The sequence below is a fragment of the Camelus ferus genome, chromosome 26 (genome assembly GCF_009834535.1).
Source record: "Camelus ferus isolate YT-003-E chromosome 26, BCGSAC_Cfer_1.0, whole genome shotgun sequence".
Taxonomy (NCBI): Eukaryota; Metazoa; Chordata; class Mammalia; order Artiodactyla; family Camelidae; genus Camelus; species Camelus ferus.
This window is the reverse complement of record NC_045721.1, coordinates 5,660,777-5,687,619: the sequence shown is the minus strand read 5'-3', so window position 1 is coordinate 5,687,619 and position 26,843 is coordinate 5,660,777. Positions and strand designations below refer to the sequence as shown.

At 39.6% G+C, this 26,843-nt stretch overlaps 1 long non-coding RNA gene across 2 annotated transcripts in view; it reads left to right on the top strand.

Moving 5' to 3' along the window:
- The window catches only part of LOC116659999, a 58,949-nt gene that overhangs the window by 9,467 nt on the left and 22,639 nt on the right, over window positions 1-26,843 (top strand). For both annotated transcript variants that reach the window (XR_004315355.1, XR_004315354.1), the window contains one exon: window positions 12,010-12,147. This is a non-coding gene — a long non-coding RNA (uncharacterized LOC116659999). The remainder of the gene's footprint in view (window positions 1-12,009; window positions 12,148-26,843) is intronic.

Genomic DNA, 26,843 nt, shown 5'->3' with positions numbered 1-26,843 from the left:
CCAACACGCCAGGGGATACATCTGGCTGCCAGGCCCGTTGTCTTCAGCAAACTCCACCGCGCATGTGCGCTGCCGTCCTCAGCCCTCCTGCTTTATCTGATTTTAGGCTGATCCTTTATAATTAGCACTTTGGGCTGGTGGTATTGTTTAGGAACACTGTTTCCAACATTCATTTGGGGATTTTATAAAGCTTAGAAATACCATAAGCAGGAACAACATCTAATGCAATTTTTTTCTTTCTTCCTTTTTTCCTTTTCAATTGAGACTCAAAATTTCTGAGTGGGTTGTAAAATCTTTCAACTGGGTCCTAACCAACATTTCAACCTTTTTAAAATAGAATAGAACAGAATAGAATCGAAAATGAAGTACAATAATAAGGGAAAATATAGGTTCATAAAACTTTATGTATACTCAACATACATATATATAATGTGTGTGCGTGTGTGCGATGCTGTAAGATATGGTCCAGAGTTTGAAAGTCACTGATACAATGATCAGCACCCAGACCCAGACCCAGATCTGGACAGGTTCCCTGGTCCAGCTGTGTTCTTGCCTTATTGCAGTCTACTCTTCAAAGCTCCATTTATCTTCATCTTCCTTATCATCAAAATGAGCCCAGCAGCACAAAAGAAGAAAATCAGATTTCAGAATAGGAGACACCACAGGGGGAGGGAGGTCTATTTTAAATGAATCAAGGAAATTTTTATCTCATTGTGGCTCACAAGGGCCCCTACAGTTAATCAGCCCCAACCCCTTTCCATATAACGTAGCAATCATTTGGCTTATTAAATCCAATACAAATCTCAAATACACAAATTTGCATTTAGATGCAGTGAGCTACAGTGTGTCCCTAACAAGATAATTAAGCACCAGCGTGCAGGGTAGCATTTAATTGCTCTTTACCAAGTGTTTCCAGATAGCGCATTCCAAATGTTTTGAAATGAGGGACCTCCGGAGAGGTCCAAGGTGAACGTTACCAGATATGTTCTGGCTCCATGTCTAGTTTAAGTAAAAGGAGTGGAAAGGGACAACGCTGAGGAAAAGGGAAGGTTTGGAGACTATTCCCAGCGCCGCCCGAGAGGTGTTATTGCTTTGTCGGTCCCTGGTCCAGACTTGCACCTTGTTAAATGTCATGCTGTCTTCCTGGTATCTTTGATCTAAGGTATCTTTCTTGTTCTCCGTCTTCTCCCACCCCCAATTCCAGAGGCTGCATTTTAGTTGTGAGGCAATTAGCTGCAGTGTGCACACTCTATTTAAAACCAGACTCCGGGAGAAGGAAGGGGAGGATGCCAGAGAGCAGTGGGTGATGGCAGATCTCTGTTGAACACTAGGTTTTCCTCTACCCAATCTGCCACACTGTTGAAGCAGGCAATTAGATCTCACACAAAACCATAGGATGCCCTTGCATGTGTCCAAACAGATGGCTGGCCAGCAGAGGCATCTGCTCTGATTCTAGGCAGAGCAGGGGGTGGCCAGAGAGAATGCCCTCTAGAATCTGGGACACTTTGGGGAGCCTTTCCATCCTTTCCACTGCAGAGTAGTCACCCCCTCAAACATCTTATGCGTGTCTTTACTCCCCATCCTTTTTTGAATTACTGATTTTCAAAAGTCAACTTGTTGAGGAAAAAAAGGGGATGAAAACATATATACAGAGTTATTTTTTCTTTATTTTTCTTTTCAAGAGAGGTAAAGAGAATAGAAAAAAAAAAAAAAACGAGAGAGAAGAATTAAAGGAAACGGGGGAAGGAGAAAAAAACAAGATCCAAAAATAATAAATCCTGTTTAAATTGTGTCCCACTACTTTCTTCTTCCTGCTCTGAAATATGACTTATTTTGCAACTTATTGAAAATTCAGGAGAATGGCCAATTATTTGGATGTGAGAAGCACGGTAATTAAACAACATCTGACCGCCATTACAGCCGACTAACACATCTTTTTTTCTCTCTCCAAAGATCAGAGAGACCTAGTAACAGGGGAAGGTCCTGCTCTCTTCCTCGAGCGGATTCTACCCAATTAGTCATCAGACCATCAGGGGCCAAGCTCCCTGCTCCATTCCTCCCCCTGGCTTCACCCTATAAAGCTAATCTCTTAGTTCAGCAGGCTTGCTCTTTCCTGACATTTCCAAAAGACCTAACTAAAGTTGACAGATGTCTGTTTTTCATAACCAAGACGATTGCCTCCAACATGTTCATTAATTTTAACAAGTTATTTGAAAATATCAGTGCACTGTCACTGTTGATTGACAGAGGGTGAGTTAGCCCAGTCCAGGGAGTCCAGGAAGCATTTACTTACATGTGACACGTGTTATTTAACAGCTGCAGGTGTGTGGCCAGAATCCTTGGGTAGAAGCCCAGCTCTGCTGAGTGAGGCTGTGATTTTGTGCAAGTTTACTCTCCGTTTATTTTCTGCCCTGAACAGAAGAAATAAAGGATACCTATCTCGTAGGGCTGTTGTGCAGATTAAATGCGTTACTTCACTTGCATACCTACAGTTGCACAGAACGTATCTTTAAGAGTTAGCTCCTACATGATAAGGAGGAGGAAGGAGAGGAGGCAAAAACTTTACCCAAAAGATACAGGGTCAGTACAAACAGTACAAAACATAAAATATCCAGAGACCTCTGGACTCCCAGCCTGAGAATGCTATTCATTTGCAAACTCAACTTTCTTTGGAAAAGGAAGAATGACTCAGGGGGTGACACCAAGAACCAGGAAGAACAATATGATAGTTCATTTCATGTGCCAGTTTGTCTAGGCCATGGTGTCGAGTCTCTGGTCAAACACCAGTCTAGAAGTTGCTGTGAAGGTATTTTTTTTTTTTTAAAAAAGATGCGATTAACATACAAATTAATAGACTTTGAATAAAGTAGATTATCCTCCATAATGCGGTTGGACCTCATCCCATCAATTGAAGATCTTAGGAGAAAAGAGTGAGTTTAAAAAAAATATATATATATACACATAATATATGGGATCTGCCTCCAGACTGCCTTTGGGCTTGCGTTGCAGTATCAGTTCTTCTCTGGGTCTCCAGCATGCTGACCCATCCTGCAGATTTTGGATTTGATAGCCTTTACAGTTGCATGAACCAATGCCTTAAAATATATCTTTCTCGATAGATAGACAGACAGACAGACAGACATATGCATGTGCATATATCTCTCTCCATACATACATCTATATATATGTGTGTGTACATACATAGATCTACACACACACAAACACCCATGCTATTGGCTCTGTTTCTCTTGAGAACACCAACTAAAATAAAGAATTCCCAAGGACTAAGACGGAGCCCTAATCAGAGAACCAGCAGCTCATAACAGCTCAGTTTCAGATTTGTTGTGGAGCGGTGAGGGCTGTGAGACCCCATTTATGTGTTTTTGAATGGGAATGTCTATCACATCCATTATCTTTTTATGATCTATGATCTAACGCCTGTCCCACTATTGTTCGTTGGACATGTCAGGCGTCAGCGGTCACTGATGCTCACTAATCTCCAGAAGGGGAGGAACCATATTTGAAGACCCGCACCTGAGGCGTTTCACCTGCACCTGGACCCGGTGTGGATGATCAGATCCTGGACTTTGAGTTGCTGCTGCAATTAGATGAGACTTTGGGAATCTTGGGAGAGGGACTAAGCATATTTTCATGCGGCAGTATGTAAATAATTTATAGTCAATGTGTTGGTTTTGGCTACTTTTTTAAAGGCCACAAATTCTTCGACACTCTTTTGGTTGAGAGTGGGGCATCTCTTTCTTCTCACCAGGAATCTTGGACCGCTAGAATACGGTGGGAATATGCTGTCTGACTGCCAAGACTGGGTCACACAAGGAAATGCAGTGTCTGTCTAGTTTGCTTGGAAAATGCACTTGGAGCCCTGGACTGCTGTGAAAGAAGTCAGGCCATCCTGAGGTCACCCGATTGAGGGGAAGACAAGGTCCCCTGGTAGGTCAGATTTCAGTTTGCCATCCTAGCTATTAAGATACTCCAGGCAAGGCACTAGACATGTGAGAAAAGCAGATTTCAGATGATTCCAGCCAGAGGCATCTGAAGTCATCAAATATTCCCTGCCTAATTCACAGATGCCATGAGGCAGAGATAAGCCATTGACAGGGCTGAACTTTATCAGAGCCCTGTGTTCCCAGAAAGCAGTGATGGTTAAGAAAGCCTCCCACCCTTGTTACGCCAGGAGACAACTAACCGCAGAGGGCCACTCTGCCCTCGCATTTTCCAAGATAAGACCCTCTCCATCCTTCCTCTTTACTCCCAGATAACTCATGGATGTTTACCTGTCTCTATAAAACCCAAGATCCCCCTTTCTTTTCCCTGTGATTGTTCTCACTAATGAACATTCTCTCTGTTACCAAAGTTGGAATGAAATCGTGTCTTTAACTGTCAGGTGCCTTTCGTCTTTCACACTGTTCTCACTGAGCCCCTCCCAAATACATGACCCACAGAATCTGTGAGCATAACAAAGTAGCTATTGTTTTAGGGTTTGAAGTAGTTTTTTCCTCCAAACAAAACAACGAGGAGAGAGCTTTATGCTTCAAAGTTAAAAATTTCACCAAGTTAAATTTGGAAGTTAGTCTTCTACTGGTATTACCACAAGCACTTATGGGTGTTTTTAATCTGCAGGATTATGACTTTATTCAATCCAGGAAAGATCTGTCTATTTTGTTTTTAAATTATTGCTTCTGTTTGATTTGTCGTCTTCCTCGGAAACATCAATTATGTCTATGTTAGAGCATCTTTCTTTCTCATCCATGTATTTCATCAGGAGCTCTTTTTTATCTCTTTTCTTCTCCAGTTAATTCTGAAATATTTTCAAGTTTGCCCCATATGTCTTTGAAATTTTTCACTACAAAGTGATATATCTTTAAATTTATTTCCTGTGGTGTCTTAAAAAATATATGTATATATATTATTTATCTATACTTTGATTTACTTTCATATGTGATATATTTTGATATTCGATATACTTTGATACTTTGAGTGTTTTGTTTTCCATTTTTTTATATTGTAGATTTTTTTAATGATTCCATTTTGATTTTTTTTTTTTCTAATTTCCTAATCACTAAACTAGAAAACATATATGCAGTCCTGGAGTGGTTTCCTTGTTGCCTCTCTGGTTTGTCATGTGGAATGGAGATTATTTCTGGATGGTTCTGAGTTCAGTCTGCTTTTGCTTAGATTGCTCTGCCTTTTATTTTATTGGCAGAAAGAGCAAATAACAAACTAACTCACAGCGTCTGTCCTTCTGGGGGCGTTTCCTAGTTCTGTCTTCTCTGTGGAAAGGACAATTCATTAAGTACAAGACCTATCTTAATCTACTCCCCAGTTTACCCATCACCAGGGATTGCTGTTTTCATGAGAATTTTTCATACTATAATGGCTTCAGAAAAGGACCTCGAAGGCTGACGCTGTGACAGTCAGACCTCGGTCATTCATCCATAGCTTGGCTGCTGGCCTTCCCGGGAGGGCTGGTCCTTTTGCACATTTCTCTGCGAGCTTCAGAGCATAGATGTGGGCTATGCCTGTGGCTTGACAACGCTGAAGTCTTTGTCTCCATTTTATTATTTAGTCCTTTGAGAATTCAGGGCATCAAATATGCAAAGCGGTTTGAGAGCCTTTACATCGAGGCCAAAAATAATGCTGATTATTTGTTATTGTTTTTTAAGGAAAGTCACTTAGGATTACCCTCCTGCCGACTTCTGATTAATGCCCATCTGAGCAGCATTTTCGCAGCGGCTTTGTAAAGGTTAAATTACTTCCCTGAACATCCAGACCTCACAATGTAACCCCAAAAGTAGGAGCATAGAATTCTGCATCATTTGGTCCCATGTAAAGGGTAATGTTTACTTGATGGCAAAAAAAAAAAAAAAAAAAAAAAGCAGCTCCATTCTTACTCCCATCCCTCCCTAAACCATGAGTCTTTGCAGCGTGAGTGCTTTTTTTAGCTGACGTGTATTCTGCTTATACAAAGAGCAATAAGGAAAGTAAAGGGGACAAAAAAGAAAGAGCTTGAGCTCTCTACACATTTTATGCTTGGATTCCATATCAGCGTCATGTTAGTCAGTGCCAGGCTTTTCAAGATGCCGGCTTTTCAAGATGTGTGCAGAGTCCTGGCCCCACCCCAGACCTTCCCAATCAGAATCTGCAGTTTGAATACAATCCCCAAGTGATTCACATTGAAGGGTGAGAAGCACCTTTCTTTGTAATGTTCTGCCTGATGAGTTCTAGATCAAAACTCTGAATTCTCTGAGTTTGCTCAGCTGCTCTGTCCACAGGGGACTATGGGCTGGGGAGCTAGGTGTTCACCCTCCCAGACGTCTTTCTGTTCTTGCTTTTATAAGGAGTCTAGTTAATCATTGGTTACTGCCAGAGAAGCAGCGATTAGCTGCGAGGTCTCATTGACCAGACTTGCATAAGTGGTAGTAAGTTTACCTTCTGGAGAGAGGGTTTGACAGCGCCAATGAGAACTTCAGCATCCTATCAGAGCCTTTAGTACCAAGTAGATGGAAGTTTTGTTTCATCAAGCCGGTGAATAAATGCAGCTTCCTATGGAATTCTCTTATTCTAACCAGGTTTGCTTGCAGAAGGAGTACAGGTCAGAACCGTGGATTGTGTTCGCAGACAAGGCAGCTTCCCCAACCTCTAACCGAGATGCGGTGCAGGCTGCTAGCCAGGGAAGTGGAAGCTTCTGGTTCATCTGTCTCAAGGAAGGCATCGTCTGAGGGGTTTTACTGAATTGGTCTGGTGTGTGAAGTGTGTGAAGCTCCTCACTGGACTCTGCTTCCTAAGAAGAAATCAGGTCACTTTTTAAAAAAGAAAAAAGAAAAAAGAATGGACGAAGTCACAGATTTGCAAAACAGATTTATCAAAAGCTATTTCTTCCCTTATTAAAACATCACAATAACAACTCCTGGTATATTTCACTAACAGCATTGAACATGAGATTTGATTTATACAAAAGAGAATCAATTCATCCTCAGCCCTTAAGAATATACCTCTTATGTTACCTGACACACACCCACTTCAAATCTTCATTCGCTTATTAGAGCCTTCAGTTATGCTGCCCTAGGAACCAGACATCATTTCAGAAGCTGTTTCTTCCTCCCTCCCTCGGATTCTGTTCTATTTTCTGTCCAAGGCCACTGGGTGAAAACTAGTCCTTCCAAACTGATTCCACTCTGTTTCCTCCCTCACTTAAGCCTGCCTTCAACTGTCTGGTTGCCAAAGGAATGTAAAAGTCAGTGGAATCATGAGGTTTCCACATTTTGGCTGACTTTTCGGATAAGTCATTTGAAAGGAAAAGCCCCGTGCTCTCTTTTCTCTGTAAGTCAGCTTTGTTTCCTGCCCCTGGCTCAATGCCACAGTGAGTCATTTCAACTGCTAGAGGTTAATTTTCCTGTAATAGCCTCATTGTGTTGGAGGGTTTTGGAAATTACAAAAATTAGATGCGCTACTAATTGGCCTGTCTGTTTTTTGGAGCAGCTCCCTTGGTTATAATACAGGCAGAAGAGGCCAGATTAGATTCCTAAACCAACACTTAGATGTGAGGAAAGAAAATTGTTCCAAAAAAAAAAAAAAAAAAACCCGCGTAAGTGTATTATTTCTTTTTTTTAATTGGCTGGGAAAAGGTCCGAGAGATGCATTCTCTTCACTAGGACGGGGGCAGTGTGTCAACAAGTGCTGGGCACCTGCTGTGCCCACTTTTGAGCTGAGCCGGCGGCAAATACAAAAGAAGGATATGCTGCTTCTTAATTTTCAGGGGCTGAGCTTACAGAGGAGAAAATGTCAAATCACATAGCCATCCATCAAAGTTTCAGATCTGCTCAAAGAACACCTTGGATGTACAGAGAAAATGATCTTGATATTTTTTAATTCATCTGATTAGCTGGGTGGGTAAGTGGGAGCAACTTAAATATACCAGATAATAATACTGCAATCTTTTCTGATCTCAAGAGTCCCCCTCCAGTTTATACTTTTGTTCTATAGGAAGTCCTCCTCCTCAGCATAGCTATAATGCTGGCTGTGGATGGCTCCGTCTCTTCGGGCAATTGGTCAGTCTTTTATCTTTCACTCCCCCCTCCACTGCTGCCAAGTGGTATTTGGATGTAAGAGGCGGGGCTTAGAGCATTTTTATGGAAAGTTGGTTAAGAGTGGGAGTCCTCAGATCTGCTCGGCTTCCTCTGGATCATCCCCAGATCCCCGGATGGAGTGGTCAGGTTGTCCTACTTTCTGGTCTAGTCCCAGTGAAGGGTGAGTGGTTTCATCAGGACTTCAGAGTGAGCTGTGGACATCACCACTGGCCTCTGTCCTGAAGTCTTAGCCCAGTGTTGTCTCTTTTCCTGAACCAAGTCTTTTTCAATCCACCGTCCCTCCCAGCCTCTCTGCGTCTCCTCTTAGATCACACAGGGCTTTCTGCATCATCTGTTTGCCATGCCCAGCCCGCGGGGAGCCCCGGATTCAGTTTCAATGCCAGCTAGTACCCAACCTCTACTACCTCCATACTTCTGTTCCCACATTATATAGCTCATGGCTCTGAGCTAAAGGCACGTATTTTCCTAGGACCATGGAAAACCCCACGATATGGCCAAGGACATGAGTCAGATTCGTCTTCCCCATACTTGGTAGATGCTGCTAAAGTTTCTCTTGCTAGTGATTGAGTTTAGACAGGGACGAGGTCATTGGTGCCTTCCGTTTGTTTCTCTCTGTCACCTGTCTGGTGAGAGGGAAAGACTCAGAATTCCAGCTTTCTCTGCATCTTCTCCTCAGGGAAGTAAGCCTTATGGCCACCCCAAGGGTTTGTCCCCTCTGTACTGTCAAAAGCGCTTTGTGGCTCTGTCCTTTAAGTTTGGTTCATGGTTTGATAAATGGGGGCTCATCTGTGATCAGAAACTGAATGTCAGACCTTTAGCTTGCTGCAAAATCCAATCTTGAGATCAGAAGTTGAGTGTAAACTCTTTCTCTTTGTATAATGGAGTGGTTAAGAGGACATGCTCTGAAGCAACACCCCTGAATTTGCATCTTCATTCTATCCCTTAGTAGATTTGTAACCACGGGTATGTTTTGTAACCTCTCTGTGCCTCAGTTTCATCGTCAGTAGAACAAAACGAAACAAAACAATATTACCTCCGTCACAGGGTTGTTATGCAGATTCTGTGAGTTTGCTTATGTGAAGTGCTTAGAACAGTGCCTGGTACCTAGTCAGCCATACAAAAAATGTTGACTATTATGTGAATTTCTCTTGGAACAATCCTATTGGGTATTTCTGGGAAAACGGGGGGGGGGGTGAGTGTGTTGGGAGGACAGGAAATTGGAGGGAAGTCTCAATATTATTAAATGTAGGAGATAATTGCATAAATCTATTTTCAAAATATCATCTCCTTTATACTTATAGGAACAGTTAAAGGCTAATATGAGGCAACACAGAATTAAGCACTAAATTTTATTCTGCATATTGGATGCACTGCCAGCATTCAGCTAAAGGAGAGAGGAGATGAATTTAGTGGCAGTATGCAGGGGAGTTTTTATGGAGCTGCAGGAAATGAAAGGATGGGTGGGATTTGGGTGAAGAGACGGGGAGTGCAGAGCTTGAAAGATAGCAATGGAAGGATTTTTATCTTTATAGGCAATATGTGAGACCAAGTGGGCTTTTTATTGTCTTTGGTGAATTCATTCCTTGGAAATGGTTCAAAGGGATAAAAGGGAACGGATTAATCGTTTCTGCTTGCAAGGCAGGGAGATTTAGTTGTCTATAAAGACTAGAGTATGTGGCAACTGATTGGCTACCTGGCCAGTGGTCTGAGTGTTTCCTGTAATCTGATTCTGTGCTGATGAGGTTTTTTTTAGAGGATTTTTTTCCTCTTCCATTTTTAAAAAGATTAACAGGAGGGGACTGCTGTGCTCTGAGCAGCTCCAAAGCCCACCAGTCTGTGAAGGGGAAGTTTTATTTTTCCCTGGCTCTGTTGCCTCATCCTTACCTTTCTCCAGGACCAGATGCCGACCCCAAAGACATTCTATTCTGACCTTCAGCCTCCCTCAAGCTTCTCTCTGTCTTACAGCAGACTCAAGTCCAGAATGAATTTTAGTGATTTTCAAGGAGGAAGCAAGTTACAGGAAGAACATTGTGCAACCCCTTTCTGACCTTAAACACTCTAAAACCGTTAGGAACATCATGGTTGCATCAAGTCTAGGACTGAACATTACTCCTGGGGAAAAAAAATGAGTAAATATCCTTTCTAAGCTTGATCCAAGGCTGCTGGACAATTGTTGTGGCTTCTTATATTGGTATTTTATGGATGAAAAAAAATAGGCAATTAGGGAGTGGGTTATAATGTGATCACCTTGGATACCATTGTTTCTATTATTTATAGCTGTGCTAAAATTTGTGCTAGATCTTCAGTGACTCTCCTACCATTATTCAGAGTCTAAAAACTAAGAGCATAACTGTCTACCTAGAATTCTGACAATTGCACCTGCCTCTAGAGCGTTGGGCATGAAAATCTGTGTTTGGGTGCAAACGAATGTTACTATTTATACACTCGTCTCCCTAAAAATCCTCTCTAAAAATCTTATTTTTAAGAGGAGGAAGAAAAAATCCATGGCATAATGAAGGTTATCAGCAGGAATTCTAATCTCATTTTAGAATTCTATAGAATCTGTCCTTGAAAACACAGACTCCCCCAAATCCCAGCAAGTGTCCTGAGGACTGCCAGAGGAGCACTGGTTATTAGACAGATTTTAATTTGTGCAAACCCATTAACAAAAATCTCTAATTAAAAAAAAATCAATAGATGCCTGTGATATTAACCAGGAAAATCTAATAAGGGACCATTAAAAATTTTTTTTTTCTATTCAATTAACTTAAATACAACATGATGGACTCAACAGATACTTTAATTAGATGCATATGAATAGAAATTTTGCAAAATTAAACAGACTCTGTATTTGCCACTGTTATAAGGCAAACTGCAGTGAAAGATTTACTCCAGTCCCTAATGACCGGTAATTTCCTTGAGAGGGACATGAATTCTTAGACATCCTTACAAATCAACCCTTCCCAGGAGGCTGTTTTTTGTCAAGAAATTGTACATGGTGCTGCCTACTTCCTTCTTAATTCTTTTTTTCTGGGTGAGATATTCTTGTGGAAAACAGAAAATGTAAGTTTAAAGGGACTGTTTACCAAACTCACTATTCCAGGCTCCGCACAGTAAAAATGGCCCAAAATAAATGGCTCTAATTTACAGGGTGAACATGTGTCCACGATTGTCCTGGACAGTCTCAATTTATGCCTGTTGCCTTGGCACCATTATTAATGGCACTTCTTTTTGCTCTAAATAGTGTCTTGGTTTGGACAATAAATTATACAGTCATCCTACTAATTTATCAACCATCCCCACACCCTGTTTCATACTGCTAAGCTAGCCTTTTCAACTTCTGGTAGAAATACAGGATTTCTATGCTCATGAGAGGTTAAAATTTGGGAAATTGAAGAGTACGCATTACTGCCTATGCAAGAAGTCTGCAAACTGACATTTGCCCCTCCCTCATTTAGTCGCTGGCTGCTCCTTTCTGGTCTCCCACCTCCGACTTTATGTCCAATGCTTTTGCATTTACGATGAGTGTCAGACTCTTGTGAGATGAACTTAACATAATTCCCACTACAGTGGTTCTCCAGTCCAAGATTATTCTGGCTTCTTCTGTTTAAAAAATGACTGTCCTCTTCTAAACCAATTTGTTAACTGCAATGTATCACATATGCTTGAGAGAAATGTGTATATGTAAAACCTTGCAAAGCCACGTGGTAGCCAGACTCCAGGCTGGCTCTCAGTCATCGCTGCTTCCTGATATTTACACCCTTGTGTGTTCTCTCCTCATTGTACCAGGATTGGGGTTTTCAGCCAGCAAATGATGATTTGTCTTCCTAAGATTAGGTGTTACAAGACTACTATTTCCATTTTGTGTGTCCCATTGCTTACATGGTCTCCCTTTCTTTTTCAGATTACCTACTCAGGGGGAAGCCATGTTGTGAGCTAAGTTGTAAACAACCCTAGGAAGAGGCCCACCTGGCAAGGGGCTGAAGTGTCTGGTCAACTACAAGCAAATGAGTGAGCATGGAAGTGGATTCTCCAGCTCCAGGTAAGCCTATAGTCTTGGCCAAGGGCTTAACTGAAATTTATTGGGAAACTCTGAACCTTGACGATGCAGACTCCTAACCCTCAGAAATGGTATGAGGTAACAAATATCTGTTGTTTTAAAGTGTAAAGTTTTGGGGGGGGTAATTTGTTAGGCAGCAATAGCTGACTGATACAGCTAAAATCCCTGCTTGCTGGGGGAATGTCAGTACCAGGAACCAGGAAAAAGATGGAGATAATAAGGGCATAATCTGTCGATCTGTTCATTTAACACTTATTGATCACCTACAGGATGCCAGGTACTGTGTAACACTCTGTCCAGGTACTGAGGATGTTGGAATGAGTTAAGGATATAGAGATGAACACTTGCTTCATGAAGTTTAGAATCTAGAAACATCTGGGAAAAACAGGAAAATTTCTAATCAATTTCTGAACATTTGCCTATTTAGAAGGATGAGTATGTGAAAGTGTAAGGGGCATTAAATGTCAAATATACCCTGAACACTTATAGCTTTTATTGCTACTATTTAATTTATGCACACGAGTATATACCAACCCCAAATCAAATGATTCACTTGCATCACAGGAAAATTAGACCCTAGTTAATAAATTTAGAAATAATTTCCCCCCAGCTTGGAGAGTAGCTGAAATAAAACTGTGATGTTAATCACTAAGAGAAATTTGAATATTAATATACTATGGAATGATTGGTTTTAATTGAACAGTAAACACAAGGTGATAAATTTTGTCTGGTGTTAATTTACATGTGGGCTTAACCAAGAAGAAGATGGGTTGGGGGTTATTCTCCAAGGGAAACTGGCTCTGAAATTTTGGCATAGCGTCTTAATTTGGTCATAAAAATGGGAGTTATTTTTAGAATCTTAAATTCTAAGTCCATCACTGACTTTTTCAATGGTCTGAAAGAAGCAATTTACTGCCTCATATTTCTATTTATTAGTACACATTAAGTGGAGATAATAATGCTTAGATAGCTCTATCAGGAAGATTTCAAAAATAAATCGCACAGTGTTGGATAAGACTTATGCAAGAGAGAGTTATTACCTGAGTAAGAATTGGTCTTTTCATTTCCTGTGCTGCGTCATCACGATTTTAAGGAAAATTCTTGGCTGTGACTGTGTGGTCCACATTCAGAGTCATGTTCCCCCAAGCCCCCACCTTCGGATGTCAGGTTGATATTCTTGCGAGGTAGGACAGTGCTTCCACCTGCAGTACCGTGGATGTCTTTGCTCTGCACGCTAATGGAGAATCAGTGCTGACAGATCCACAGTAATCACCATTCTTTTCAACGTCCCTTCTCTCCCCAAAGCTTAAACTAATAATAATAAGCATTTTAAAGCTTTCTCATGGGAAACTTGAGCATGACTGGAAGGGAAGTCAGTTGTTCTTAGGACAGCTATTATTGTAAGAATTAATCACCGCTATTTGCAATTACTGTACCATACAATTATCACTAATATTTATGCCACTTTGGCCGCTGCTGGAGACTACCTTGCCTTTGCTGCTATTACCCCAGAACACAGAGGCAGAGTGGAAAAATAGATGAAACCCGAGGATGGAGATGACAGGTTGAGGGGATCCGATTCTCCTACTGTCAGCCCAAGATGTATTAAACAGCCACTGCCTGCTCATGTCACGACAGCAACCCACTCAGAACGGGAAGTTTTCGTTTGAAAGAAAAGAAAAGAACGCAAATAGGTTTGAGAGGATACAAATTAGAATTATTCTCAGCCTTAAACATCTATTTTCTGAGCCTGCATTACTCAGTTCTCCTGAAGCATATGATTCTTTGTCATGCACACACACATGCACAAATCTGCCATTCCCTGTTTTGCACTACAGCAGTTGGACCCTCCAGGGTGACACTCCATCTGTGCTGGTGAGAGATATTTGGCCACCATATTGGAGGGGAATGGTTAAGATTTCAGGCATTCAATTTCACTAAGCAATAAAAAAAAATGACTAGTCTTTATTTTTCTCATCTATTGATCCAACACTAACTTATAATTTAAACATATTTAAAATTGTTTATGCTTTTATTTATTTTAAGTAACTTTAAACTTACAAAAAAATCGAAGACATTGTATAAAAGTGTTTGTATAACTTTCATTCATATTTCCCCAAATCACAGTGCGATTATCAAAAATCAGGAAATAACATTGAAATAGTAGTATTATCTAATCTACAACCTTGAAGATTTCACCAGGTTTTCATTAATGCCCTTTGTTTTCAGTCCAGGATCAAATCCAGAATCCCGCATTGTATGTCATTGTCCTTAGTCTACTTAATCTGGAACAATCCTCATTTATTGTTTTTTCTAATTTTACCTTGGATACTCTGATGGTTTTGAAAAGCAACATCTGAATATTTGTGATAATTTGTGAAATGTCTCTCCCATTTGGTTTTCCTTGAGATTTCCTCAGGATTAAATTCAGGACATGCGTTTTAGGGAACAGAAATATTACAGCAATGAAGTTGTGGCCTTCTTAGTGCATCCTATCAGGAGGGACATGAGATTACTGGGGAAGTCTCTTTTTTATTTAAACTTTTTTATTTTTGAGATAATCAGAGACTCACAGGCAATTGAAAAAATCATACAAATAATCTCATAGACCCTTTGCCTAGATTCTTCCAATGTGAACAGCTTCCACAGTCATAGTGCAGTACCAGGATATTGATACTCGCACAGTCAAGATACAGAATATTTCCATCAACAAAGGGATCCTTCATTTTGCCCTTTTTAGCCACATACACGTCCCTTCTCCCTCACCCTTTTCTTAGCCCTTTGGCAGCCACTATTCTGTTATCCACTTTTATAACGGTGTCATTTCAAGAATGATTGATAAATGGAATATAAACTTTTGGGATGGGCTTTTTATTTTTCATTCAGCATAATTCTCTGCAGATTCATCCAGGTGGTTGTGTACGCCAATAGTTTTTTTCCTTTTTATTGCTGAATAGTATTTCATTGTATAGGTGTATCACAGTTTAACTACTCACTTGTTGAAGGATGTTTGGGTTACTTCACTTGGGGGATAATAAGAACAAAGCTGTCATAATCATTTCTGTATGGGTTTTCATGTGAACATAAAGTTTTTCATTTCTCTGGGATGCATGCCCAGCAGTGCAATTGCTGAGTCATTGTGATTGTTGCATGTTTAGGTTTTTAAGAAACTGCCAGACCTTCCCAAAGCAACTGTACCATTGCACATTCTGACCTGCAAAGTATGAGTGATTTAGTTTTTTTGCATATTCACCAGCATTTAGTATTGCCACTATTCTTGGTTTAGCCATTCCAATAAAAGTACAATGATATCTTGTGTTTTTTAATTGAATTTTGCTCATGGCTAATAATATTTAGCATCTTTTCTTATGCTTATTTGCCATGAATATATCCTCTTTGTTGAAATGTCTGCTCATGTGTTGCCCATGTTCTAATATAATCATTTGTTTGTTTTTCTGTTGTTTTGAGGAGTTCTTTACATATTCTAGATTCCAATCCATTGCTGGATATAAGGTGGGCAAATATGTTAACCCTAGACTGTAGCTTGTATTTTCATCCTCTCAACAGGCCCTTTTACAGAGAAAAAGCTTTAAATTTTGATGAAGCCCAATAATCATTTTTTTAATAGATTGTTCTTTCTGGGTCAAATCTAACAATTCTTTGCTTAGCCTTAAATCCTGAAGATTCTGCCATATCTTCCCTCCAAATTTTAGAGTTTTATATTTTCCACTCAAGGCCATAATCTATTTTGGGTTCATTTTTGCCTATGGTATAAGACTTAGGTGAGGTGTTTTGGGTTTTTTGTGTTTTTGTTTTTGTTTTTGTTTTGTGGTCCAGGGGTGCCAACTTTCTCCAGCACCATTTGTTGAAAAGGCGACCTTTCCTCCATTGAATTGCTTTTACACCTTTGCCAAAAATAATCCAGGCATTTTTTTCTCAGACTGCTCCTGGGTGCTCTATTTCATTTCACTATTCTATATTTCTCTCCTTTCACTAACATCCATAGTCCTGATTAGTGTATCTACATACACTGAAGACTGAATCCTCCCTCTTTAATCTTTTTCAAATAGTTTTATCTGTTCTAGTTCCTTTGACTATCCATGTGAATTTTAGAATAATCTCATATAAATCTACTATGTTATCTTGCTTCCATTTTGATAGGAGTTGTGGTAAACTTGTATATTAATCTGAGGAGAACTGACATCTTTACTATGCTGACGCTTTCAATGCATGATCACAGGAGGTTTCTAAGAAAGAAAGCCATACAGATAGTAAAGACAATCTCCAGATCCATCCATGTTGCTGCAGATACCATTATTTTATTATTTTTAATGGCTGAGTAGTATTCCATTCTGTGTATGTGTTTGTGTATGTGTATGTATGTGTATGTGTATGTGTGGTATATATATATACACCACATCTTCTTTATCCAGTCTTCTGTGGATGGACATTTAGATTGCTTCCATGTCTTGGCTATTGTAAATAGTGCTGCTATGAACATTGGGGTGCATGTATCTTTTCAAATTAGAGTTTCCTCTGGATATATGCCCAGGATAGGATTGCTGGATCATACAGTATGTCCATTTTTAAGGAATTTTTTTAAGGAACTTTAAGGGAGTTTTTTAAGGAACTTCCATACTGTTTTCCATCATGGCTGCACCAAACTACATTCCCACCAGCGTGTAGGAGGGTTTCCTCTTCTCCACACCCTCTGCAGCATTTATTGTTTGTGAACTTGTTAATGGTGGCCATTCTGACTGGTGTGGCATGGTACCTCATTGTAGTCTTGATTTGCATAATAACTGCATGATGGGTATTGATATTCACAGTGTGGTGAACATATCTGAAACATGATGATGTTTAAGAGGTCAGGTCCTGTAGTCAGGCAGAGATGGATTCTGCTCTTTTATTGAGTGTATGACTTTGAGCAAGGTAACTCAGGCTTTCTGAAGCTTAGATTTGTCATTCTGAAATGGAGGTAAGCAATGGTTACTGTATCATCGAGTTGTTAGGATTTATCATAATAATGTATGTAAAGCATATAACACAATGTCTGAAACATAATTAGGGTTTGATTAATGTTGCATTTTTGTCTTTATGGATCTACAGATATCATTAACAACTTTTATAGCTAGAGAGCATTACATTTCTGGAGTTTCAAAGATGTTTGCTGAGGCTACTCTGTGTACACACCACACTCAAAGAAGCAGACAGCTGGGTGAAATTCAGCATAGTGGGCACTGTTTCATTTTTAAATATATTAAATAAATAATTTGCATTCTAAAGATGACTTTTAAAAATATGTTTGTTTGGCATCTTGTAGACACAGTGGCAGTCTCTGTTGTCCCGACCATGTGTCATTCTCTCCTGGTCTAGAACACTTATCAAATAGCTAGAGTCAGCTGTGGTAGCCAGCCCTTCACTGGCTGCATTCTTGGGGGAGACACAGCATGCTTTTAATTTTGAAAATCTCTCTATTTTGGGATATCAGTGCATTTTCATATTTTGGATCACAGAGCCAGGTCCTGGTCTTTTTAGAGGTAATTTGCAGAAGCAGCTCTTCATGAGAGATGATTTGTGCTTCCTGCCACTTTCAAATGACTCTTTTCTGCAGAGGGTTAATTTTAAGGGAAATAAAACACACGAGCTCAAACATTTCTATTTAATAATGAGATTTTGCAGCTCAGTGCAAACCTTGCTGTTATTGATTTTTTCTCAAAGATATTAATTTATCACAGGCTTAATTCTGTGTGGAGCATTCTCAATTATAATATTTCTCCTTCTTTACGTCCTGGAGAATTTCAAGATGACACATGTATTTCCTGTCCCTCCTTCATTTCTCCTAACCCTGTTTCTCCCAGCCTTCTGCTTGGCTGACCATAAGAAGTGTTTTGGAGTCTTTTCTGTTGACCTCATGAAACTATCCTTTATTAATACCCCTTGGCATCCAACAACTTCAAGGTGATGGAGTCCAGGAGTGACATTAATTATTTAGAATTGAATAACCAGAAAGGAACAAGCCACTTCCCTTCACCTTTTCACTCTCCCTTGGCAGCGTCGGGGGGGATTGCCCAAGCCAAGCAAAATGGGGCAAAGGCACTGACGGGAAAGGCAGAGATGGATCAACAAATCAGAGCAAGGAGGTCAGCTGGCTTGTCTGATCCCTGTGTTCCACCCAAAGAAAAGGCAGAGCTCTTCATAAGACTGCACATGAACAACAAGGGATCGTAAAGACAGTCCAGCTCTGTGCTTTCTTATTCAGATGAGAAAACTGAGGCTCGAAGAAGTAAAATAATCGGTCCGAGGTCACACAGGGAACTGATGGGTCGTCCCATGGTTTTTTTGCAGGACAGAATAAAGTCCTGTTGGAGAGGCAATTTAAAGGAAATGTCCTGTGTTTTGAAACTGAGAGTTTCACATAGGTGCACCCTGGTAGAGTTTTCAAGTTTGACACTTAATCATACCAGAGAAGAAAATGTGTGAAGCCACTTATAAACATTTCTGCAAGATTCTCATTAAGACTGCAGTGGTTTTCCTCTTGACTCCGGGGCATGTGTGACAATTAGCGTGCCTCCTGGATCTGCAGGACCCCTCAGCCCACACTGCATTCCAGCTGGTCCCCTCTTGCACTTGATTAATGACATGTATGTCGATATCAGTCTGCTGGACTTTTTCTCATACTGACAAACAGCTTACAGTTTATTTCCATAAGAATCTCCCCAACCAGAGTAAACACTGTCAGTAGGGACGATATGTTTTAATTCTTTCTAGCTCCATGGTTCCTATTTTATTGTTCATGCCATACTGGATGCTCAGCCAGTACATGTCCATCCATTGATGAGTGCTTATTTGCAGGACTATTTATGACTACTCTGCCTCCCATCCTGAATTACACTGGCTGTAGAAAAACCACTCACGTGTCTGAGGAACCATCAGTTCTAGAAACAGACGAACTCCATCATATGTAAGGGTCCTCCTGAGAAACCTTGCATATCCTCTAACATTAATTAATTGTTTCTAGATGTAAAAAATTCTTCTGGGTTTACATTTGTGCCTTTCAATCTCAAGGCTCTTACTAGCTTGTGTGTAAAGATGGATCTGCTATTCTCTCACTGATTTCTGAAAGTTTTCATATCCTATTAGAGAACTGTCTGCAAGGGCAGATTATTATTGCATTATCAGCAAGGGCAACTGAGTCATAGAATGAGTTCCTTCCAAGGGATAAGCTGTACTCTGATGGTGTAGGAAATCCTATAATGCATTAAAATGTTTCCAGTGAAGCTTAATGAATGCATCACAGTTAAAAATAATTCAGTCTGTCCTGATGATTGATTTGAACCACACGATAGAGACTGGCAGCTAAGTCCCCTTTCTCTGTCTCTCAAACATTTTCCATGCAATGAAGATTAATTCCTTTTTATCGTGTTGATGAAATAATAATAGAGTCATAAAACATAACAGAACAAGAGAAAGTTGACAAAGTATGTGCTTGATTAATTGCCTTAGTAGATTACAGTTGCTGACTGAAGTGTTTTTTATTTCTCAATATTCATCTTTCAATGTTTTAATATGTAGTGCAAAAAATATATATTTACCAACCTCCACCTCTATTAACAAAATGCATGTGTCAGAGTACTCAAAGCATGAAAAACCTAATATCTGTTTAGAGTCTTTAGGTTATGACAGGCTGATTGGGTTGACTTGTCAGCCAGGAAAGGAAGATAATTAATCAGAGCAACCTGGCATTTCAGGCATTTGGACTCTCTCTTCTCAAGTGATGTCTGGCTTCTGTCTTGCAAAACCGAAGGTCTAAATACCTCAGAAAAAACACAAGAACTATTCTCAGTGGCACCTGCCCCTGTGTTGTCTTAGTCCTGGTCTCAACCAACATGGGCTTGGTCATGGGATCCTATGAGAATCTCATGGGTAAGAAGATGACACAGAGGTTCGAGAATTGGCCACTGAGTTGTATTCAGTTGACTGGGGCAACATTAATCAGAGTTCAGGGTTCTCAGAACTTTTTCTCTTTTTGTTTTTTTTTTTTTCAGTCCTAAACTATGCTATTTTCCTATCTATCTGAATTTGTTCACTCTTTCATTCATTTATTTTTCTCATCTGTCTACCATGTGAAAAAAAACTGGAATACGACAATTAACATCAGATGCATGATTGCTGTTCTCAGAGAACTGATAGCCTGTTTAGAGAAAAGGATATTAAACATGTCATTTTGATAAACTGTGATGGGTGTTATGATAGTGAAGATATAGGGCGCTATAGAAACACACAGTGAGAGATGTGTAGACCTAATGTCCTCTAGCACATTAAGGAAGACAGACCACCTGTAGATGGAGATGTTTAAGCTAAAATCTACAAATTTAGAAGGAGTTAGCAAAGCGACATGATATTATTCGATGATGGGTGGATGTTGTGGTTGTCATCCTCTACTGCCTTATTCAAAAACCTTATGTTAAGAGTTGTCATTTTAGTAATTCTGGAGTAGCTTATATGAAGCAAACCTTTCTGCAGAAAACAGTTGCAAGCTTAGGGAAAAAAATGTAAAAACCATCTATGTAAGTCACTAAAGAGAAGCCAAAGGTAGGAAGAAACTTGAGAAGATTCACTCCTGAAAGAAGAAAATCTCACTGGGTGAGGTCTATGATTTTACAGATTGTACCCTGGGAGCACATGGGGCTGGACAAATAGAAGTTAAGCAGAAAAACTCAGCCTCAGAGGTGGCTGGAAATCAAAGAGGGAAAATCCTTCATGTAATCTTGTGAGCTACAGAGATGTTGCCCCAATTCTGCTTATAAAATCTCCTCAAAAACTCCAGTGACCCCTGAACTGCATGTGTCCTGGGAAGATTACAGATGCCCAGAAGAAAGCAAAAGATTTTCAGCTGTAAAACATAAGCAAGAGGTTCCAGCTCCTGCCTAACACAGGAGATACAGAGTTTAAAGTCGAGTCCTATCAATTTGAGACATCTCAGAGCTGGGCTTTAGTTGTATGTTTAAGCTTTTTGGAGCCCTGTTACTCTGAAGATTAAGTCTGGGACTGGTCACAGCTTTCTCTTTGCTGCCTTTGAAGGAGATAAGATACTCTTTGTCTGTTTCAAACAAGGCCCTCTGGTTTTCACCCCTAGTTTTTAATTGCTTATTAATTGCCCTCAGATTATTATTACCTTTTTCCAGGGCTCAATTTAACCACCAAGTTCTATTGTTCTTATAGTTACTATTGTATATTTCTCAAAGACCTGATAAATTACACCAGCGAGTGCATTCTCTTCCATTGATATATCAACCCACTGGTGAAAGGTGAAGCATTTGGATCACCAGTTTTTGTAGGGACTATCTGTGATCCACTGACCACCACTAATGGGATTGGTAGCCTGGCAACAGGTGATCCAGCTCAAAAATGTGACCTTATTGGTTGCTGTTCCTGATCAGCCAGACACCAACTACTGCCATTTAGAAGTGTATTCTTAGGTAGAGTTTAGCATGCAGGATGTTTAGGAATCACACCTGTAAAAGAAAGAAAGCAGAACCTGGATTTGATAGACTAAGAAGTCCAATATAATGCCTGAGCCACCCAGGAGCTCAGGAACTAGGAAAGTTTGTCAGTATTATTCCCACTGAGACAAGGTGGCTAGGCCTTTGCACATTACATGCAATACACCATGTTGTATACAGGCTACCCCAGGAAGGTCTGTAACTTGTGCAGTTTGGTTCTCAGCCACTGAGCCAATCCCTAAAGAAGATGACAGCTAAAGGCAGTCTGCTAACAGCTCTCTCAAACACTGGGTCAGCAGGTGCTTTCATGGAAGGGGATTTGGGTGGTTTATCAGAGTATTCATCACAATCCACATCCGCTGTCTTGGACCCTTAGTTGATAAGCTTAATGGTAACAGGCAATACTCCAAAAGGGCAGAACGGAGAGACAGAAAGAGACTGGTTCTTTGAATCATGGAAACATCTAGGTCAGGAATTCTTACTAGGATGTTTTCCATATCTCATTGCTTGCTGTCACCATTGTTAGCTGGATTTGCAGTTACTGAAAACTGAAAATATCTTAACAGATGGGAGAAGGAGAGAAGGGCAGGTTGCACGTTGCAGGCACAGTTAACATCTTGTGAAACAGCCAAGATGCTAGAGATCACGTATCTTCTGAATAACTGAAACAAGTCTAGTACAGGTAAAATGTATATTGTACAGGATAGAGAGGAAAGAAGGACAACTGTAGAAGTAAGCAGTGGTGAGATCACGGAGAGCCTCTCAAACTTCATTGTGCAGTTGATTTAATCCTAAGGGCGAGGGGAAGTCAGTCAGGTTTTCAGTAGGAAAGTGATATTATAAAATTGTGTTTTTTGAAAGCTCTTTCCAGCTCCACTAAGGAGCTTAGCTTGGAGAGACCAAGGCAAGATACAGAGAGACCGTTTAGGAAGTAATTGCTGTAATCCTGATGAAAAGGGGCTTGGAGCAGAGTGGTAGCACTGGCATGGAAAAAAGAAGTCAACAGAATCAGAGCTATTAACTGGTCAAAACCAGTTGCACCAATTATAGACCAGTTCAATGAGAAAGCACTTGGAATTGGGGCTGTTTCCCCAGTTCTGTCTTCTGCATATGCATTTCTTGATTCTCAACATTCTTTTATTTATATTGTCCCCCTAACCCCCCTCCCCACCATCACACATGTAGCACAGATACCAGCCCAGGTTCCTTAAAGCAGGATCTCTCTCCCTCTCTGTCCGTCTCTTCCTCACTGCTGAATTGCTGGCACCTAATTAATATATGGGACACATATGGCTTGTGATCAGTAGACATTTGTTGACTAACGGAATGATGACTGATTGATATCGAAGCCTTACTATTAAAAAACCGATACTACTGAGGCCTTGGGTTCATCCTTGAGAAATTAGCAAGTGGGATAAAAATAAAACTGTTCCTTTGATAGAAGAACAAATCATCTCTATTTAAGCAGATAGAATAAACAAGATCCACAGAGGAAACACAAGATAGACGGACGCCATAGAGACACGGTGTATTTGAGATTTTACTCTGTATATCAATTTAGCATGCTTTTTGACTCCATGGCATAAGTACTTTCTCACATCATTAAAATTCTTCGTAAACATAATATTTAATTGTTGAACAATATTCCATTCTCTACAGAGAGACCATAATTCATTTAACTGTTCTATTGTTCAACATTTACTTTAATTTTTTTCTGTTACAAGTAAACACACTTGTGCATTAGTCTTTTTCAACATGTCTGATTATTTCCTTAGTAAGAACTCTTGGAAGGGAGAAAACTGCTTAGAAGTATAAATATATTAAATGTTACCAAGACTTATTCCTAAATAACTTCCTAAGGTAAGTGTGTAATTTATATTCCCATAGTCTCTAAAAGTAACCATTTCATAACACCCTCCAACATTAACATTTATTTTAGTCTGTTCGTTTAGAGGCAAAAAAAGATTAATCTCAATATTTCCATTTGTATTTCTGTGATTACTAAAGCCATAAATATTTCAGCTATTTGCAGTATCCCTTTTGTATTTTGTACATTTGTACAGTATATTTTCTCCTTTTGTTCTTAGTGATTGTCTCAATCTATTTGTGTGAAGTTTTTTTCTGAATTAAGCATACAACTATTTATCTATTATATTTGTTTCAAGTATGTATCATGACTGTAGATTTTAGAAGAACATTTGACCTAATGTCAGTAACAGTAGACGCTCTGAAGGTAAAGGCAAATCTAATCTAAGTTAAAGCGGAAAAGTACCTTCCTCTGGGGAGTAGAATGAGCTAAAGTTTGGCCCAAGCAAACTGAACTAAGGATTTGCCTGAATAGAGTTCCAGTGGAACCTAAAGGATTCAGGATTTCACAGGATCAAGAGGAAGTCGCATTCAGTAAAGCGAGCTTCCCAGACAGGGTGTGCTAATTTTCCTCCAAAAACAAGGTCGGTCATGGCTGAGAGACCAGGCACAGAGCATAAAGCAGTCGTAATTTATCTTTTCTGAGCTAAGGATTAGACCATCTTTGATATCTTAGATACATTCTTTTCCAACCTGTAGCCTTTAACCTCACACATCTCTCCTCTGAAGCCATAATATTAAGGAAATTTTGAAAGACTTTTTATCTAATATCTGGAGCAAAGCCGGGGGGAAAAGGGCAGATGCTAAAGAGAGCAGAATTGAATTCTAAGACTTCTGTGAAGCTGGGGAAATTAAGAAGATCTCCCCGAAGAGCATTTTGATTGTGGGAGAGAAAAGAGAGACAGCTCTGGAGACAACGTTAGCAATCGAGACAGCAGGTAGGTGCAGGGAGTCGACCCGACCACAGACCAGTTTAGAACTCGCCTTCCCCGGTGGCTTGAATAAGTATGTTAACAGCCAAAGGAAAATCTTCAAAAGCCAAACACCTGGGACGAGGAGAATCTATATTTTTCTTCTGAAATCATGCTCTTTGGCACATGTGCAGCTTCTAGGGGATCTAGGCCAGCTGTGCACCCTGGGAGCTGGCACAGACACAGGGACGTGTGCCTGGTGGCTATGCCACGTCTCCCAACTTGAGTTAAGCTCCTCGAAATGGCACCGACTGAGAATGTCCTTATTAACACCATTACCATGCCACTAAGCTGTTTTCCCTTAATTTGAGCTGAAATTTATTATATTCAAACCTATTAAACAATTTCCTGAAATCTACTGCCACCACAGTGTCTTGCTTTTTCCAGGCTTCCTTGCACGTAGACTCAATTGTCATTTAGCAACAGGAAGGAAAAAAAATCACCTTCCTTATCTCCCGGCTTCTTATTTATTCAGAGTTCCCTCAGGCTTTTCAGTGTTACCCAAAAGAAGCTGCCTTGCTCTCAGTCATTCTGTTCTTTAAGTATCATGGAAATTGGCTTTAGGAGGCAGCCAGTGAAAAGGCAAAAAGGAAAAGCTTACTGTGATTAGCCGAAAATTAAAGTAGTTCATAAAAAGGAAATTTTTTTTTTATTTGCATGAATGCTTTCCTCTTTTCAAAGCCTTTTTTTCTTTTCTTTTTTTTTTTTTAAGATCTTAAATCTTGGAGCTGTTTGTCTTCCCGGCTCCCTGCACCATGCCTCCTCCTGCCTAGAATGTCCCAGTCCCCATCTCTCGCCCATCTCAGCTCCCATCCTGCACATCTATCTCAGCATCAAAACAGAACCCTGCGCTGATCATTGTGCTTTACTTCAGCATCACAGGAGGCATCTGAGTGTCATTTATTCACCCATCCACTTAGCATCTTATTCAACAGACCAACTAGAAGCCAGATGCTAGGAAAATACAAAGGCTCATTCATTTGCTCACATTATTCTAGGCATGCCCCCTAATTTTTCTCTTCCCTCATTTTGTTTTAATTTTACATATATTTTATAGGAATTTATCAGTTTCATCTGGATTTCAAATTTATTACCTATGATAATCCATTAAATACATTAAAAGTCTGTATAGTTACATCCTCCTTTTAAATTTCTATTCTGTAGCTACACCACCTTTTCATTCTCCATTTTGTTTATTTGCACCTCTCTCTCTTTGTGGTTTTTGTTTGGTTGGTTGGTTTTTGTTTGTTTGTTTGGCTAGTCCTGGCAGAAGTTTGTTTTAACAATCTTTTGGAAGAATCAGCCTTTCATTGTTAATCTTCTATAGTGTTTATATATTGTCTGAATTTCATTGAATCTGCTATTATTTTCTTGTTCCTTTCTTCTTTTTTACTTCTAGTGTCTTCAGGTTTGATTTTTTTTTTCTCTCTAACTTCCTGAATGGAGGGCTAAATTATTTACCTTCCACCTTTCTTCTTTCTTGATAAATGTAGGCATAACTCTACGTTTCCCTTTAAGCACTGTTGTCTCTGTGTTTCACAATTTGTTTTTTAACACATTAATTAGCATTTATTTTAAATACTTCTTAGTTTTCTTTAACATTTCCTTTTTTAACCTGAGTTACTTACTAATTAGTTTCCAAACACATTGGATTTTACAAAAATAATACTTCTGTATTATATTGATTCTTTGAAATTCATTGAGACTTCCTTTGTATCTTATTATGGGGCCATTTTCTTTCTTTTTTTTTTTTTTTTTTTTGGTCAGTGTTCATGTGTGCTTAAAAATGCTCTCTTGTCTTTGAGTGTGGATTATTTATTAATATTTTTTTAGAATTTTTTCAGAATTTTCAAAATCTCTGATTTTACTTCCTGCTTAATCTCCTAATTTCTAAAAGAGGTGTAAACATTCTCAGTAATGGTTACCTCTATCTCTTAACATTCCTTCCAGTTCGTGCTTGATATATGTGGCATCTACATTGTTTGTTAGGTGAATATGTGTATGTGTCCAACTGTTTTGTGATACTTTGTATAAGAACATAACGTCCTTCTTTGAACAGTGTGCTGCCTTTGCTTTAAATACTAATTTAATCAGATCCTATAAAACAACCCTAAATTTTCCTTGGTTCATTTTTGTTTGAGATATCACTGCATATCCCTTTATTTATAACCATTCCCCTCTTACTTTAAGTATGTCTCCGGTCAGCAGATATCTTGTTTTATTTTCAACTAAATCTTAGTCTTTGCCTTTTAATTGATATGTATAGTCCATTTAGAATTACTTTAATTATTTTTATGGTGGAATTTTGTTTCATCATACAATTTCCTATTTTCCA